This window comes from Lagopus muta, chromosome 5, assembly GCF_023343835.1.
Source record: "Lagopus muta isolate bLagMut1 chromosome 5, bLagMut1 primary, whole genome shotgun sequence".
Classification (NCBI taxonomy): domain Eukaryota; kingdom Metazoa; phylum Chordata; class Aves; order Galliformes; family Phasianidae; genus Lagopus; species Lagopus muta.
The window spans coordinates 62,430,260-62,446,200 of record NC_064437.1 but is presented as its reverse complement, the minus strand read 5'-3'; the positions used below and the strand labels follow the sequence as shown (position 1 = coordinate 62,446,200).

Below are 15,941 nucleotides of genomic sequence, written 5' to 3'. Positions count from 1 at the left end.
ACATCACAAGCTAAGTGATAAACTCCTTTTGTGGCACATAGTGTGAGGATAGGAAGAGATTTATGGAGCATAGAAGGGGTAAAAAGAAAAATAAAGTCATTTTCAATCAGTAGCAGAAGAGTCCCTTCCCATCTTATGTTTTTCCAATAATTACATGCAATTTCTTAGATGTCAGCCAAGGCAAAGTGGCAGCATCATCTCCTCAAATAAATACCTTCACCTTGCCCACCATTAAAACTCAGAAAAATATGTGGAGCTGAAATAAGTGCGTGTGCTGATTAGCTTGACATTATTTTCACCTCCAGTTTTTGGGCAAGGTGCAGTTTTACCTCATTTTTGTTGCTGCAGTTTAGTCAGAATTCTGGTTTTGATGAGAAAGGGAAGAAAAATGATTTTTATAGTTTGTTTTATATAGAGCAGGCCCAGGAAAATAAATATATATATATATATGGAAGAGCTGCCACTCTTTAGTAAGTGCAAAATATTTTTCCCAGCTTCAGCTCCCTGCATTTTTGTCAGTCACGCCTTGAAGAGCAGAAAGTGCTGTTTTTATGTGCATGAACTTGGAAGAGCTTTCCTAGGATATGGTGGCTCCCTCCCACATCCCCTTTGTTATTGTGATGATTTTAACTTTGTGTATGTGCTGAGTTTGTCATAATGTGTTTGAATATATCCCATGCTTCCAAGGGAGGAGCGGAAGGAGAAGGGCCATACTTGGCTGCTGGTGCACGGCTCCATCCAGAACTGCTACTGAGAGACTTCCAGGCTATGTGTTTGGGAACAGGATTGCTCAGATGGGATGAAATATCATTAGTGCCTGGCTGACGTTCCTGCTGAAGGATTTTTGCCTTAAGGTAGTTTAGGGAAACAGCAGAACAAAGAATTGCATTTTCTGGCTGCTAACAGCCTGACTTGGAGCAAGGATGGCAGCCAGTCCCATGATACCTGCCCTGGTTGTGTGGGGCAGGATGTTCCAGTGGGCTCCTTGTGCAAATGCTTCCCACCAAAGCACCATCACCCACCCTTGTGATACAGAGATCAAAAATCAGCCCTTTTGCTGGCTGGGAAATAACAAGAGGGAATGAAATGGGAACCAGTTTGTGGGACATTTGTAGCAGAAATGCTGTCACAGCTTGAAGCAGTGATTGAGTACCTGGTGGAAAGGGAGGGCCAACCAAGGGCAGCTCAGGTGCATGCAATGCAGCTGAGTGATCTGAAGGGCTGGAGCCAGGATCCACCCCTTCTCAGATCTCATTTAAGGGTTGGCAGTGGAGGTAGGGTCATCTTCTGGGAGTTCCCTGCCTACTTGAGGCCTTGTGAAGGTAAGCAGCTTCTCTCCCCCCATTGTTTCTGTGTCTACTGCTGTTGTATTTTAGTAAATCCTCCCTTGCAGCAACCTAGGACCTTGTTGCTGTGTTGTCACTGCTGCAGTTTCTGTTGAGTTGCAACACTGAACAAATGTGGAAAATACATCCAAATTCCAGTTATGAAAATGTATGGTTTTGTCTTTTGTAAGATTAAGAGAATGTAACAACTTCTTTTCCCATGAGGAGGAAAAAAAACCCTCTGTTTTGGAGAGTTTTCAGCTGGTCTTTTCAAAGCAGTTGAGCATTCCTGGCAAGGAAAAAGCCCTTTGGTTCCTCACCTCGCCGGGCAGCCAGCTGATGGGGATTTTCCATGCACAGACTGTTCCCTCTTCCTTGACCTGGACTTCTTCCTTGTTTAGAGAAATCCAGTCTTATCTTGGGAAAAGAAAATCAGGGGCTCTCATTCATCTCTTGGCAGGGTGAAATGAAAGACAACAACAAGGCATGAGGGTTTCTGGGGAATCACAAGCATTACTGATGTGTTGCTGCTATTAAAAATCCTGGGTCTGGAGTTGAGGCAGATTGATTGGTTTTATTCCCGTTCAGCCTTTTTAGGATGGCATAGGGACAACTCAGAAAAACACAAAAGAAAAGGCCAGTTTTCCCAATCTGCTCCAATCATTTTGCTTCGAAGCTTGAAATCAGGATTGTTTTCCCCATTGTTTGTTTCAATGCGTGCCTCCAGGCTTCCCTTGTAGCATCATGTGGCACCATGTTGCCTCTGTAGAGGGGCCAGCCAGCATCCCTGCGTGGGGATGTTTTGCATGGAAAGTCCATGGAAAACACTGGGAAGTAGAGGCCAGGAGGTCAGCCCAGACTCGTATAGAAGACTGAGCAGGACCTGCAGGTATCCACCTGGAGGGCAGAAAGCATGTTCTATAAATGTGGGGAATTGCCCAAAAATATGAGGGGCGTGCTAACTACTGTGAGAAATGGATAAGAGTGATGCTAATAGAAAAAGGTGTAGTACTCAAGAGAGGAAGAACTAATAAGAAGCTCAGCAGTGCATATGTTAACCTTTGGCTATGTTGAAAAATATTCCAGCAACAAGTGCAAATTCCTGCACAGACCATTAGAAACACTTTTCTCTTATTGCTGTGGCTACAGATAGGCATGGTGAAAATGTGAGCATCTGGAGGCTGTCCCCTGTCTGATGGGGCAGACTGTCATCATTTTTTATCCACTGCTGTCACAGAATGGTGGGTCAGTATTCCCCACAAAGCGGCCCCCCGAGCAGAATATGCCATCAGCAGTACCACAGTATGATGAATTAACCATGGACTACTGTTAATAATGCATTGGTCACATTACCTTATCACTGCAGTAACCTGTATCGTAATAAATTAGTCAAATCCTGACCTGCTTGCATGCAGCAGGAGCAAGGCAGTTCTCCTGCATGAATGAACACCTGGGGCTTTGCTCTCCATTCCTTTATGCCCAGAAGATTGGAGAAGACCTCTCAGATCCCCCAGCCCACCCCTGCTATGCCCACATCCCTCAGTGTCACATCTCCGTGGATCTGGAACACCTCCAGGGATGGTGACCACCTCCCTGGGCAGCTGTACCACAGCCTGATGAGTCTTCCAGACTTATATCCAACTTGGACTTCTTGTGGTGCAACTTGAGGCCGTTACCAATCACTGGTTACAAAAAAATCAGCGGTGGTTTTGACACATCCAGAAAGAGGCATTTAATGGATGAGCAGAGTGATGGGCTGGAGAAGCCCAGCACTGTACCTGCACCAACACAAAGCCCACTGGCAGGATCCATCGTGCACCACTCCTCAGATGAGCCGTTCTGCTTGTAGTAACAAGATTACGTGGCTTAAATGAAATTAAGCTGTTATCACAATATCCAGCTCCCTTCTGAACCTTTTGTAAAGCATCCTGCCAATTTCTGCTCATCTCTTTAAAAGCACACGAGGCCTGTGACACAGTACAAATGGATTTAGCTTCTGCTGTGGTTGACTAGCAAACTCACCATTAATTATTGATCTGGCCTGTGAAGCTCTAACATCAATTATTGCAACCAAGGCACACAGGTCTTTGGAGTTAAAGCCATCCATAACCTTTGCAGGGGAAGGGCTTACTATTTTTTGGCTCTGGAATACTGTTTTTCTTGTACAGCACATCATGATTCCTGTACATATGATCTCCACTTACACATGGCTGTCTCCCAGCACAGGTAAGCCTCTGGGCCGATTAAATAATGGCAGTAGATGGCCCACAGCCAGATCCTTTGATAAGCAAATGGCTGTTCGCTTCTGGAGCTGATGCTTGGATCCCTGGGTGTCACTATTTTTTCTCCTCTGTGTGAATATCCTTCTGTTTCAGGCTTGTAAGAATATCTTTGCTTTTCATCTGTATTCCAGCTTTGAGATAGGTAGAAATGGAAGTTAGGGCATCAGCAGTGGGAGGTGAATCAGATGACATTTCCCTGGTGTAATCAGATTCAGATTTACTTCTGGAAGATGGGAAAATGACTCTGACAGAGCCCTGACGCTCTGAGCTGAGGAAATATGTTTTTGTAATTGCATTTGTTGATGAAGAAAGGATAAGCAGAGGACAGAGCAATATTTCCTTTCTGACTGATTCAAGAAATACTAGCTTGCCAATTTTAGAAAATATGAAAAATCAGCTTGTCGTTATTAGGGCTGGGAGTTACAGCGAATTACAGAGTCTGTAGAGCAATATCTCTGAGAGCTTTTACATAGGCACATCTCTTAGCCCTGAAAAACAGAGAAATAATTCTTCACTTGGGGTTTGTGGGTTTGCAAATGAAAGCAACATTTGCTCTTTGCAACACAAGTGCATAAAAGACCCAAGTCTTCACTGTAACCTCAGTGAGCATTGCAATCCTCAAAGTAATGCTCATTCTCTACCTGTCCCTGGGCTCCAAACATGCTCCAGAAGTGCTTCTGGATCCCAGGCATGGGCAGGGAGCTGCCAGGCTGTTTGGTCTCCATTTCACTTCAGGTTTTATGGTTGGATCAGGAATTCCTCTGCCTTCAATATTTTTATAGCACCTATTTTGAGGGAGCCTTCATCCTCTGGTGGCACCATGTGTTCAAGCGGATGTGTTGACAAAGAATTAAGAAGAAACTGCAAAGTCTGAGACTGGAAAGGAGCTACTGAGTGTAACCCACAGTATCAGTTTTTTCCCTTCAGGATCTTCCATCAAACACAAACCAGTCCCTCTGTTCAGTGTCTCACTAAAGCTCCTGTCCCTTGACACGAATGGAATGGAGCAACCCGAGGACAATGCACTTGTACATCCAATGGGGAGGAATAGCTGACAAAATCTTACTCATCAAGGGCTGAGCCATGGCAGTGACCTGCCATCCCTCCATGGCTTCAGCTCAGTATCAGCCAAAAGGAAATGCTCAGATAAATACTGAGGTCAGGGCAGCTGATCTGACTGCAGCCCAGTCTGATGGAAATTCATAATGAATGACTTCACTACAGCCTGTGAGTAAGCATCTGACCTTAGTGATGGGGCAATTGAGTCAATGGTTAGCAAACCAGCCCTTGCAGTCTTACAAACACAAAGCTGCAGAAACAGAGAGCTCACAGAAGCTGGCAGACCATGCCTGGATCCCATGCTTTGAAAACCAGCAGCAGTTTTCAGTGACTGATTCAACCTTCTGCCAAAGGCAGCTCTCAGAGGCCACCAGAACTAATGGAACTAAATTTAGCAGCAATCACTGTGCCTTTCTGGAATACTTGGAGCAGCTGGAAGCACTGGGAGCATCCCCATACGTCTCCTGCTGCAGATGGTGCACACAGCTTTCTTGCAGGTGCAGGTACATGTGCAGTGCATCTCATTGTCAGCAGTGTGAAGAAGCTGGTCCTGGATTTGATGTGTCTCCTGGAAGTGAAATACAAAGGATTGAAAATTGCAGACCATGCTTGGAAAACCAGGCATGCCAAAGGTGGATTAGTGAGAACGCTCATGCCCTTAACAAGCTGGATTAAAAATAATATGTCTCATCAGGAGGTTTGCTTCCATAGCAGGGGTGAAGCCAGCAGTGAAAATGTAAGGGAAGGAAAGCTCATAGGAGATGCATCCAGAAGAAACATGTTTCCCTGACTTTCCTCTCAAACTGGGAGGAAAAACTGGCCTGGGATTCATTTTTTGCCTCTGATTCAGTATAATAACTGACTCCTGCAAAGCTATTTGCTATTATGACCATTTGTGCTAGCAGCTCTACCTCAGTACTTTTAAAAACCATTATCTGTTAAGACTTTTGCAAATATGCAGCGAGGCTGGCGATGCCTCATTAGAGCACTGAAAAAGAGTATCATAAATTTTATTGCCTCTGCATTACATGTTAATGCCATAATGACACAGATCCATTTGGAATGTATAAGTTTCCTTATCATTTCAGCAAAATCTCATGTTTTTCTGGACAAGCTCTTGAGGAAGGCATAGAAATGTAAACGCCATTAGAATTCAAGCACAGAAGTCAGACCAGCTTCATTTTTTCACTTAAGGAAGATGCTTGCTCTAACCATGCAGAGAATATATTTTAAAGTTTAACTGCAGTGAGATGTCAGGACAAACACAATGCCAGCAGCGCTTCCAGGCGATGCACTTATCTGTGATGCTTAACTGCCAGCCCACTATTTCTCTGAAGGCACCTTAACTTTTAGTTGAGAGTCTCCATCCAAACACACTAAGTTCAATGGAAGGATTCCATTGGCTTCCCTCAAACCTTTGTTCAGGACAGCTAGATTTTTGTTATGAGAGGATACGTTTGTTAGTGGCTTAGAAAAATGGGTTGTTATTAAATGATGCTGAAACACAGAGGTTCACCCGATATAATTCTTTATTTTAGGGACAGGCCTACAGCCTATCTCCAAGAACGTGCTGTTTGTTGCTTAAGCTTGTAAGGCTGTACTTACAAAAATAGATGCATTAGTAGGAGTTTAATGCTGTGAATTTTTCGAAGTTAATAGTGTTGAAGAGATAAATCTCATCAATACTCATCACCTGTGCCTTATTCCACGTAAACCTGGACCTGGGCTCTAGATAAATGAACATAAATTATTAGCCTATAGAAATCCCCATGGGCTGGGATTTGTCCCCCACTGTCACCCTGTTGTTCCTCTCTGCAGGTCTTTGGTTGTGGTGAGGGATTTTCAGGCCGTGTATTCTCCTTGGTGTGCATGTCAGTCACCTTTGTGTGTGACTGTGCATTTGTGTGCACATCCAGGGGTAAATAAATTGCCTTTCTATAGCTTCTCAGAGGCAGTTAATCTGTTTAGGATTGAGCCACCCATCCTATAAAATGGGAGAAGGTTGCATTAAATGGTAGGGATGCTGGAACATCCATGTGCTGGAGTTTCATGGCCACACTGTCGTGGTGAGGAAGATACAGAGCAGGCACACTAAGATGACATTATCGCTACAGACACAGATTTACCATTATCATTCCCAGTGATTTAATTCAGGGCTATGATATCACTCACTTTGAGTTAATGCAGAACTGCAGTCTGTATTTCAAAGTCTACATTTCCATATAGATAAAAATACCACTTGCTCACAAACTGTTCATAACCTCTCCATTCTTTTTGGAGCTAGATTTCTAACCAGCACCATGGGAGGCTCTCCTAACCCTGCAGGAGAAGGACGTTCCTACTTCAAGCTTCGCCCTTGAGCTGGGACAACATACATTGGGATGGAGGGAGTAGGTCTGTATCCCTCACTTCTCACTGGGATGATGGATCCAGGTTGGTACCTGGCCGTCATACACCCAAATTCTGCACAGCTCCTTTCATCCTTGTGATCCCAGTGGAGAAATGTCTTAAAAAGAGAGAAGCAAAGCAAACGCATTTAGTAGTTGTCATTTTAAAGGCTGGGCAAAATCTAAAAAAAGAAAACCAAACAAGGAATCATAGGAAAATCTTACGAAAATGCAAGAGGCCCCTGAGTGTTTTGATCACTAAAGCTGCCTGGAGGTGTCACCAGACGTTTTTCTCATCATGCTGGAAAAACCCTGCCCTGGGATAGGTTTGCTCTGTTCTGCTCCTGGAGGGTTGGTTTGGCCTTGCTGAAGTTGAGGGTGGAGCTGGGAATGAAGCCTACTTCATGGTTGAACTGTGGCTTTGATCTCAACTACGGAGAGACTATCACCTCTCACCATAATTTGGGATCTGCCACAAATATTTCAACTTCAGCCTTTCCCCCCCCCTTTCCTTTTCCGTGCTTTAGGTATTTTCCTTCTCCGCTTGGACTCTCTCTCATAATTTTGGGAGCTTGACCTCTGAGCAATGTTGGCAGCTGTGTATGCCAGTGTTGACATCCCAACTGTGTACAGCTACGTACAGCTGCACAGCCCACAAACCTCTGCAGTCAGAAGGTCAAACCACCCCAGGAAAAATAAAAGGACGTTTAATTTGCCTACTCCCAACACCTTTCATTTATAACCTTAATGCTTTTAAGAACACAACTGGCTCCTTTCTCATTTGCCAGGCCTGGCAATGCTGCCTCTCATCCCCACTGGGCAGGTCAGTGGGGACGAAGTCTTGGCTCAGGACACCAGTGCTGATCAGGCTCACAAGATGCATCAAGGCCGAGGAGTCAGCTCTGAATAATTCCTCTTTGGACCAGGAACTACGTGAAATCAGCAGTATAAGCCTAATTCTTGCCCTGTCCTGGATTCTACACAGTTATGTGTACTTGGTAAGGGGTCAACCTGGCCCCAGGGAGCCTCAGAGGTAAAGTCAAGTATGTTCTTGCCATTGAATTACTGAAACACCAAGCCCTTGAAAGCAGCAAATGCATTATACAGAACCTACAGAATGTAAGATTAAAATGGGGGAAGAACTGTTTCAATTTAGACTTTTAAGTTAATGTCTTGTCCTTAGCTACATAATTAAGGGATTTTTTGGGGGGCAGACTGATGTTTATTAAATCATAAGCATCACTCATGCAGTGCTTCCATTTCTTTAAAGCTATTCTGCCCAGAACAGGGGGTTACAGGACACCAGAGATACCAACAGCATGATACTGAAATGATTTCACCAGCATCCAGAGATGATGTTATAATTTTGATTACATCCCTCTTACAGCAGCACGTTTCAATGCCTATTTCTCTCATCCACTGCTGATTTTCAAACCCAGGTCTCCCTGAGAGACTTCTGCAATGCTTCCTGTGCCTTGTCTTGCAGCCTCAACGCACTGTGAGGATAAGAGGCTGCCACAGGTTAAACCATGGGAGTTAAGGCACTTGGCATGACTTGCATACACAATGATGGACAGATGGACGAAGCTGGGATTCTGATACTGCTGTGAGTTGACGTTCTCTGAACTTTATATCGGTGGGAACCGAGTAGCTCTGAATGTTTTGTAAATTGACCCTCTGGTTCGGAAAAGCCAAAGGCAAATTTAATGTGAGGTTAAGCAGAGAGGTCAAAATGATCTGGCTATAATGTGAAAGGGTGAAAAACAGCCTGGGCTTCTCAAGGTTCGTTCTCAGGCTGGGAATGATGAGGCCGGCTTGCTTCAGATCCCAGCTCTTTGGATCCACGCCAAGGAAGGCTCTTCTTGTTTAGGTTGGTGTAAGCAAGAGCAGCATCTGACCAAGGACAAGAGGCTCATCCATGCGAGGTCTTTAACAATATCAGGCAGAGCACTTATCACTTTTCATTAACATACAAAATGGAGCCAAAAAAGGCAGAGCACAGTTTGTTCCATTTCCACTCTAATGAGATGCGTCTCATTATTTTCCAGATCATTCACCCTTGGTTCAATTTAAGTTTATTTTGAGACAGGATAATCAGCCTTTTAACTAGAGAATCCCTGGTCTCCCACTGCTCACTTGCAGTTGTGCCTAATCAGGTAGAAGGAGCATTTCTGCTCTGTGTAAAGACAGGACTGAAGCTGACTTTAAGCAAACCAGAGCAGGCTGCCATGATGTGTTCAGAGACGTAATAAATGCTATACTGTGTGTCCCAGAAAGAGGCAAAGAACCCTTGGGTATGTAATTATGAAAGTGAAGAATGAACTCCATCCATATCCTCATTGCATTTTCTATGTTCAAGTATTTTCAAATAAGGAGCTGCAGCACTACCAGAAGAACAAGGAGCTGCACCCAGCAGTTCCTGCATCAGGGTTTCAGCACCTGTTACCACCATGATGCTGTTTGCTTCCTTTGTGTACCTGTACAGCATGGGGGGAAAGCACTCAAACCAGACCCAGGAAAAGAATATGAAATGGAACATGAATACTGGAATTAGTAATTTGTCCAAGACTGGAACATAAAAAAAAAAATTCTCTTAAGAAATCACCTTAAAGATGGGTAGAGAATACACTCTATTTCACTGTACTTTACCAGAGAACATTTTGTGCCACGAACACAGGAGCTCTCCAGGTAGCTGAAGAAGCTTTTGATTTTGATCTTTGTTTCCCAGTCCTTATGAAGTGATAGAAATGGAGATGAGACAGAGATGATAGTTGTTGGCATTCTGCGCTGGTGCCTGAGAAGGAGAAAAAGCAAATTTTTTGCATGTTTAACTCTGCTCACTTCACTAGGGATGCTGCTGGCCTCGTAAGGCTATTGTCTTGGTACAATATGTTTTTGTACTTTTATGAATGGACTATTTATGTAGATTCTATGGAAGATGTTCATCTGCTGGAAAACAATGGAGGGAGATGAGGATCTCTTCCACAGGGTTACAGATGTGAAACTGGAGGGTCCCATGAGCACTTCAGAGATAAAGTCCATTGTCCTTAGATTCAAATAGAAGGAATGTTCAAGTTTTAAACAACAACAAAGCACAACTCCGCTGTTTGTTGTCTTGAATAAACTTCTGTGTTTTCTTTCTGTAGGTGAGAAAATGGCTTCAGTTTCTTTTTTTCCTGGGATCTAATCAAATAAGTAAATTCTTCAGGAATCTTCTTGCAGAGTCATGCATGAGCTTGGGTCACATTGATCCCAGTGGGGCTGTAGCTTCGCGGCAGGAGGACCTTGGTTCTCACCACTGTAAGGAACGAGACTTCATTTCCACCTATCTATATAAAAACAGGTTACTATGGCTTCTCAGCGGGTACATTAGCAGCATGAATGTGTTTGTACACTCACCAGGAGATCTGTCATGAATTAAACTATGGCTGGTATTCTTCTCGTGTAAATTTCACATTTGTAAAGCAGTCATTTTTCTCTCGTCGTTTCCCTTTTTATTGTGTGTCATTTTTTGTGCATTCTTGGGTGGTAAATAATGGTTGAATTTGTGACATAGGCATTGGTCAGGTTCCTAGAAGACAATTATGAACACCTTTTTTGATCTGCTGCACAGCGCAGTCCAAAGAAACCAAGTCATTATTTCTGTCTTCAGCTCATAAAACACACTTGAAGTATAGACTATCTCTCAGGGAGTTATTGTCTTGGTGCACTGAAATAAAGACCTCAAAAATTGACACTCCCACATATTTTTCCTTTCTCATAGACTTCAAACAATACAACTGTTGAGCCATCATCCCCTATGTTCAGTTTGCTCTACTTCAAGCACGGGTATTGGCCCAGGCAACAAATAACATCAGTGTAGATGTTACTGTTCAAAGAAGGGTTGCATTTAAGATTAAAATACTGCTGCCTTATGTAGCATGATAAACGGACACTTTTACAGCTACCTAGCCTCTCTGCCTGAAACCCAGCTGTTAGAAGAGTGTCCTTGCACCACCTTTTCGCCTCGATGACATTTCTGGTTTCAATTGGGCTTGACTGAGAGACCTCACAGTAGGAGAAAATCTGGCAGTCTTATGCCATCGTCTGTGGTAAGAACAAGTGCCAAAACTGCTTTGCATCACTTTCTGCAGTGGGGCATGGGATAACGAGGAGAACAGAAATAAAAGGATTAAGGATTGTGGGAAGACATGATTTTCCATCATTGGGAAGTGCCATTTGTAACCAGCTTCCCCACCCAGATATAGGCTTTTGGCTCAAGGCAGGAGGATTGAGCACTCTCCTTTCGCTGGCAGGGGGAGGATGAAGAAGCAAACCCTGTCCCCTATCTTTCTTCCCCTCAAAAGAGGTAAAAACATCCGCACTACAATCACCGAGGCTGAAAAAGATACCTTGTGGATATGTCTCTTCTCCAGCCATGTGTGGGCCTCCATCTACCTCGTGCATGCTCCCAGGGCTGTGGGCTCCAATCATGTTGCCATCTCCTTGTGTTGGTCCCACATCATTCTCCTGCCCACATGCAGGAAACAGTGTTTTCTCCCATTTTTTGGTCTTACAGACCAAGCAAGCACTTAACCCTTCATCCAGCTGGCAGGGACCAAGGCAAAAGCACTGAGTTAGTCAAAGCCTGGAGCTTGTGTTCCCTTGCTTGGTTCCTTCTTATTGTCTATAGTGATTCTGCATATCCTACATGCTGGAAAAAGCATAAATTCTCTCTAAGATTATTATTCTTGAATGCTGAGAGTAATAACAGGCCAAACAGTGCAATTCCTGGGCTGTGAACTACAGCCACATCTCCATGAGGTGCTGCAAGAACACTATTTCTTCCAATAAACTAATTTATCTTCTATCAGCTATGAGTATGGCATTGTTTCTGGATTCCTTTTCATAACCATAGATGTTTAGCTGCCTGTTAAAATTCATGGGAACAGTTATTCTGGTGGATCTGGGAGAATTGCTTTAGCATCATTTTTTTCTCTCTGGGGACATTGTTCTGGTAGCTGTGACTGGAAGACATCTTTAACAACAACAACAAAAAAAAAGGAGCTAATGAGTCACCCTCAACTATGAAAAGGATTAAAATATTTTTAAACAGAAAAGTAGTTATTAATAAAGTAAAGGAAATGATAGGGAGTTATTGCACTTTGAGCAATAGACCAACACGACTTCCGCCCACATAGAACTTACTTTGATGATACTCTCCCTCCCTCTTAAATCTTATTTTTGTTCCTTCCTAGCTTTCTTTCAAAACCTGTTTCCAAAGTGTTTCAGGACAAAGCTGTGGCTAACCTAGCACCTAACTTAGAACTGAAAGTGCCAGCATCTCCATCCTTCCATGCTCATAGCCAAAGTTTGTCTGCCCCAAGGAGCTCCCTTGGAATAAATAATGTTGTCACTGACACTTTCCATCGTTAAATCATTTCAGGAGGCATTTCACACACAACTGACTTATTTTTTTCCCTAGCAAATATCATGACGCGCTGTATTTTTCTCCTGATAAGTTATGTTTCACTGCTTGAAGTATTTTGGTTCCTTTCCAAAGAAATTCAAAGCAATCCATCAGAGTTAAGTCAGGTACTGCTAAAGTGCACACTCATATAGCTTGAGCGCTTTCTGACACAAAAGCATTTTTGCAGAAACTTTGCAACAGTGCTCTTTTTTCTCTCAACAGCGCTCCAAATCAAAACGTTAAACCTGTCCCCAGCTAATCTATAAGATTCCGTATAGCCTTGGCTCTCTACCTGTTTGGATCACATTTTTCTGGTGTACTCTGCTTCCTTTGCCAGTAATAGGATCCTGCCACTGGAAACGAGCCCAAACCTCAGGTTTAATTTTAGCCCATGATGTTCTGCTGTTGTGATGGTCACTGTGCAAATCAGAATTCCCCTCAGCTACCAGTTCGTAGTTATTGTTACAAATCCTATAAAGAGCAAGAACACAAGGGAAAAACATCCTTCTTAATCTTGAAAACATAATGCTGAGTAGCTGAAATGCACTAAAATGGAAAAAACAAAAAATAAAATTTTAGGATGCATTTAGTGTGCATGTAGTGCTGTACAGGGAAGATGCCATCCAGAATGTCACAAAATGGAGGTTTCAAAGGAAATCAAATTTTTTTTTTTTTTGGTCTTTAAATGGATGCTTGTATTATCAGAACACCTCAAGACCTTCATAAGAAAGCCACAAAATCACTCTCCACAGTATTGCTTTCTTTCTGATTTCAATTACGAGGATTTGGAGGCATAACATTTATTATTCTTATTTAATATCCCTTAAGTCTATCCCTGCTTTTCTATTCCAACATTTGTGACCCAAGCTCACATTTCCTCCTTGGATTTCTTCTAAATAGTAAGATGTATCTTAGTTTGATTTTGGCTTTTTCCTCACTGCTGAGATTGTTTTATTTCTTAATTTGCTGTTACAGCAATGGTCTTCTGTATATTTCTTTCTTCTATTGGAAATTGTACATCTGCTCTTGGCATCTGTTCCATATCCTTTGTGAACATTATTTTTTCTTGCAGAGGCTAAATCTATTGTCTTTAAAGTATTGTCTTTGCTTTTGAAAGCACACAGACTCCTCTCCTGCCTTCTTACTCTTTGTATATTGGAAACATTTTCTATTGCTCATCATCTGGTGAAATCATATTTTATTCTATATCATTACTTTCCTTGTAATTTCTTTGGAATCATTAATTGCATTCACAAACCATTCCAACTCTTCTCTGCTATGTAACTCTTATTATGCATCGTTACTTTCTGTACTTCATCCATATATATATATATTTCATTTTAATACTACTACTATGTTTAATAACATCTACAGTCTTTGGGCCTACTATAATTTGGCTCTGAAGACACCACTTTTCCACGCCTTGTTATTTCTCTTTTTCTTCAACAGAATTTCACTGCATTGCCTTTACATCAGTGCAAACACCTTGCTATTGTCACATATACCTTCCCACCAGCGTGGAACAAAACACTTCAGCTGAAGAGTTGTCACCTCCTTTGAAATATTTTGCTCTTGGTAGCTCAAACTGAGCAGAGTCCCTCTCACACTTTGTAGCTTTCACCTTAGATTTTTGCATAAAGGAAACTTTTTGCACCTCAGCAAAGTTCTTGACTAATGCCTTTAGTGCTCAGCCTTTGCGTATCTGTGAAGTCAAATTCTTTCATCTTGAAGCATTAATACACACTGTTGGCCAGTAAGGTGAAAATGGACAAACACACACAGTCTGTCTCAGGGGGGTTGGACTCGATGATCTCTGGAGGTCCCTTCCAACCCCTACAATTCTGTGATTCTGTGATTCTGTGATAACAGATCTTTAAACAGACATTTTAAAGCTTCACTGAAGAATTACCAGCAGAGCCTTTACTCTGGAGAGTGCCAAGGACTTGCAGAGCTCAACAACTGCAATATGGTGCAAAGGGAGTGCTGGCACAAAGCAGAACAAGCCTTTACTAAACCTTTGAGGGTTGTTGGATGTAGTGCTCCCCCACTGCAGCTCAACACGACCATACAAAGCTCAGGGCAGGGCAGCAGCTCCCGGTGATGGATGTGCAATGCTATGAGCTATTCTACCCTCAACACAACACCAGCCAGCAACATGGAGACTCAGACATCAGGAGGAGCACCAGCATATCTTGTGTCTCCTGCAAAGCCTCTGTCCTCAGAGAGTTTTACCCTCTCAAAATAAGTGGGAGTAAAATTTATTTTGCTTCCCACAAGTAACCCAGATGAGCCCTGAAGCAGGAGATCAGCAAGAGACATACGTTAGCAACAAGCAGATGAGGCATTTATGAACAGTTCTGACACACACAGACTTTTCACAGGAAGAAGCATTAAACTCCAAGATTACTCCTCCCCTATCACTTCTTTTGTCTATACACTTATCCAAACTCTGTCTAAACAGTTTCGATACATCTGGGAGGCTGCCCCACTGTTTTCCTCTTGGAAAGTGTAAAATCTCTCATACAGAACCCAGACTTGAAGTAATATTTGACTTGTACAGAAAAGACACCCAACAGTAAAAAAAAAAATTAATCGGGAGAAGAAGCCAAATTCAGCACAAACCTTACGAACTTTATGAACTAAATGAAAGCAGAACTTGGTTATCTTTTTTAAAATTTTCACACAAAGAATTCTGTGGCCATTAAGAAATGCTTTTTCCTTAGATCTCCCTGAAACTCAAGGACTCAGCCTACTTTACAAATTCACTCCGCAGGCTATTGTGTGAGACCAAAATCAGAAGGATGTAGCCATATGCAGATGCCTGTAGAGCTGTATGGATCCAAGTTTTCCTGATTTGTACCAAAAGTGATTCAATTGTTGCTTATTTTTTGGTAGACCATAATCCATATCCACCATTTGGGATATACTGAAAAACTGAAATGGCTTCAGAGAACTTGCGTTACAGAGAAACCTTTGCAAAACTGTCTACCAGTGTTAGTTCCCCTGAATCTCATATTCCCTGTTGGGATAATGGAACAGATCCAGCTGAACTATCACACTGACACTAAAAAGATTTGTTGTAATGTATGGAAAGAGTTGGAACTCCTCGTCCTACTGGAGTTTATGTCTGTTGGTGAAAAAGAAACACCTCCTTTGGGGGAAAGGCAAGAAGAGGACTGTGCACGCCAGAAGGCTTATGTTGGGAATTCAGCCATATGCTGGGAAATTGTATATGCAAAAGGGCTTCCACTGATATTTTAAATGCAAAAATTGTGAGAAGAAGGTTTAAACATTCATTCGGATAGTACAAATAATCAAAGAAAATCAAAGACAGTTTGTTGGCAGATGGAAGAAGACTGGAAAACTGACACTTTTGTAATGGCTGTCCTGTGCAGTAGTACAACACATCTGGTTGGCTCCCTTCATAAAATGAACAATG

The 15,941-nt window shown here is 42.6% G+C and overlaps 1 long non-coding RNA gene across 1 annotated transcript; it reads left to right on the top strand.

Moving 5' to 3' along the window:
• Positions 1-1,299: 1,299 nt before the first annotated feature.
• On the top strand, positions 1,300-10,505 carry LOC125694138 (uncharacterized). The gene is made up of 5 exons (XR_007377418.1): positions 1,300-1,322; positions 6,951-7,060; positions 7,842-8,086; positions 8,540-8,659; positions 10,200-10,505. It is a non-coding gene; the product is annotated as an uncharacterized LOC125694138 (long non-coding RNA).
• Positions 10,506-15,941: the final 5,436 nt, after the last annotated feature.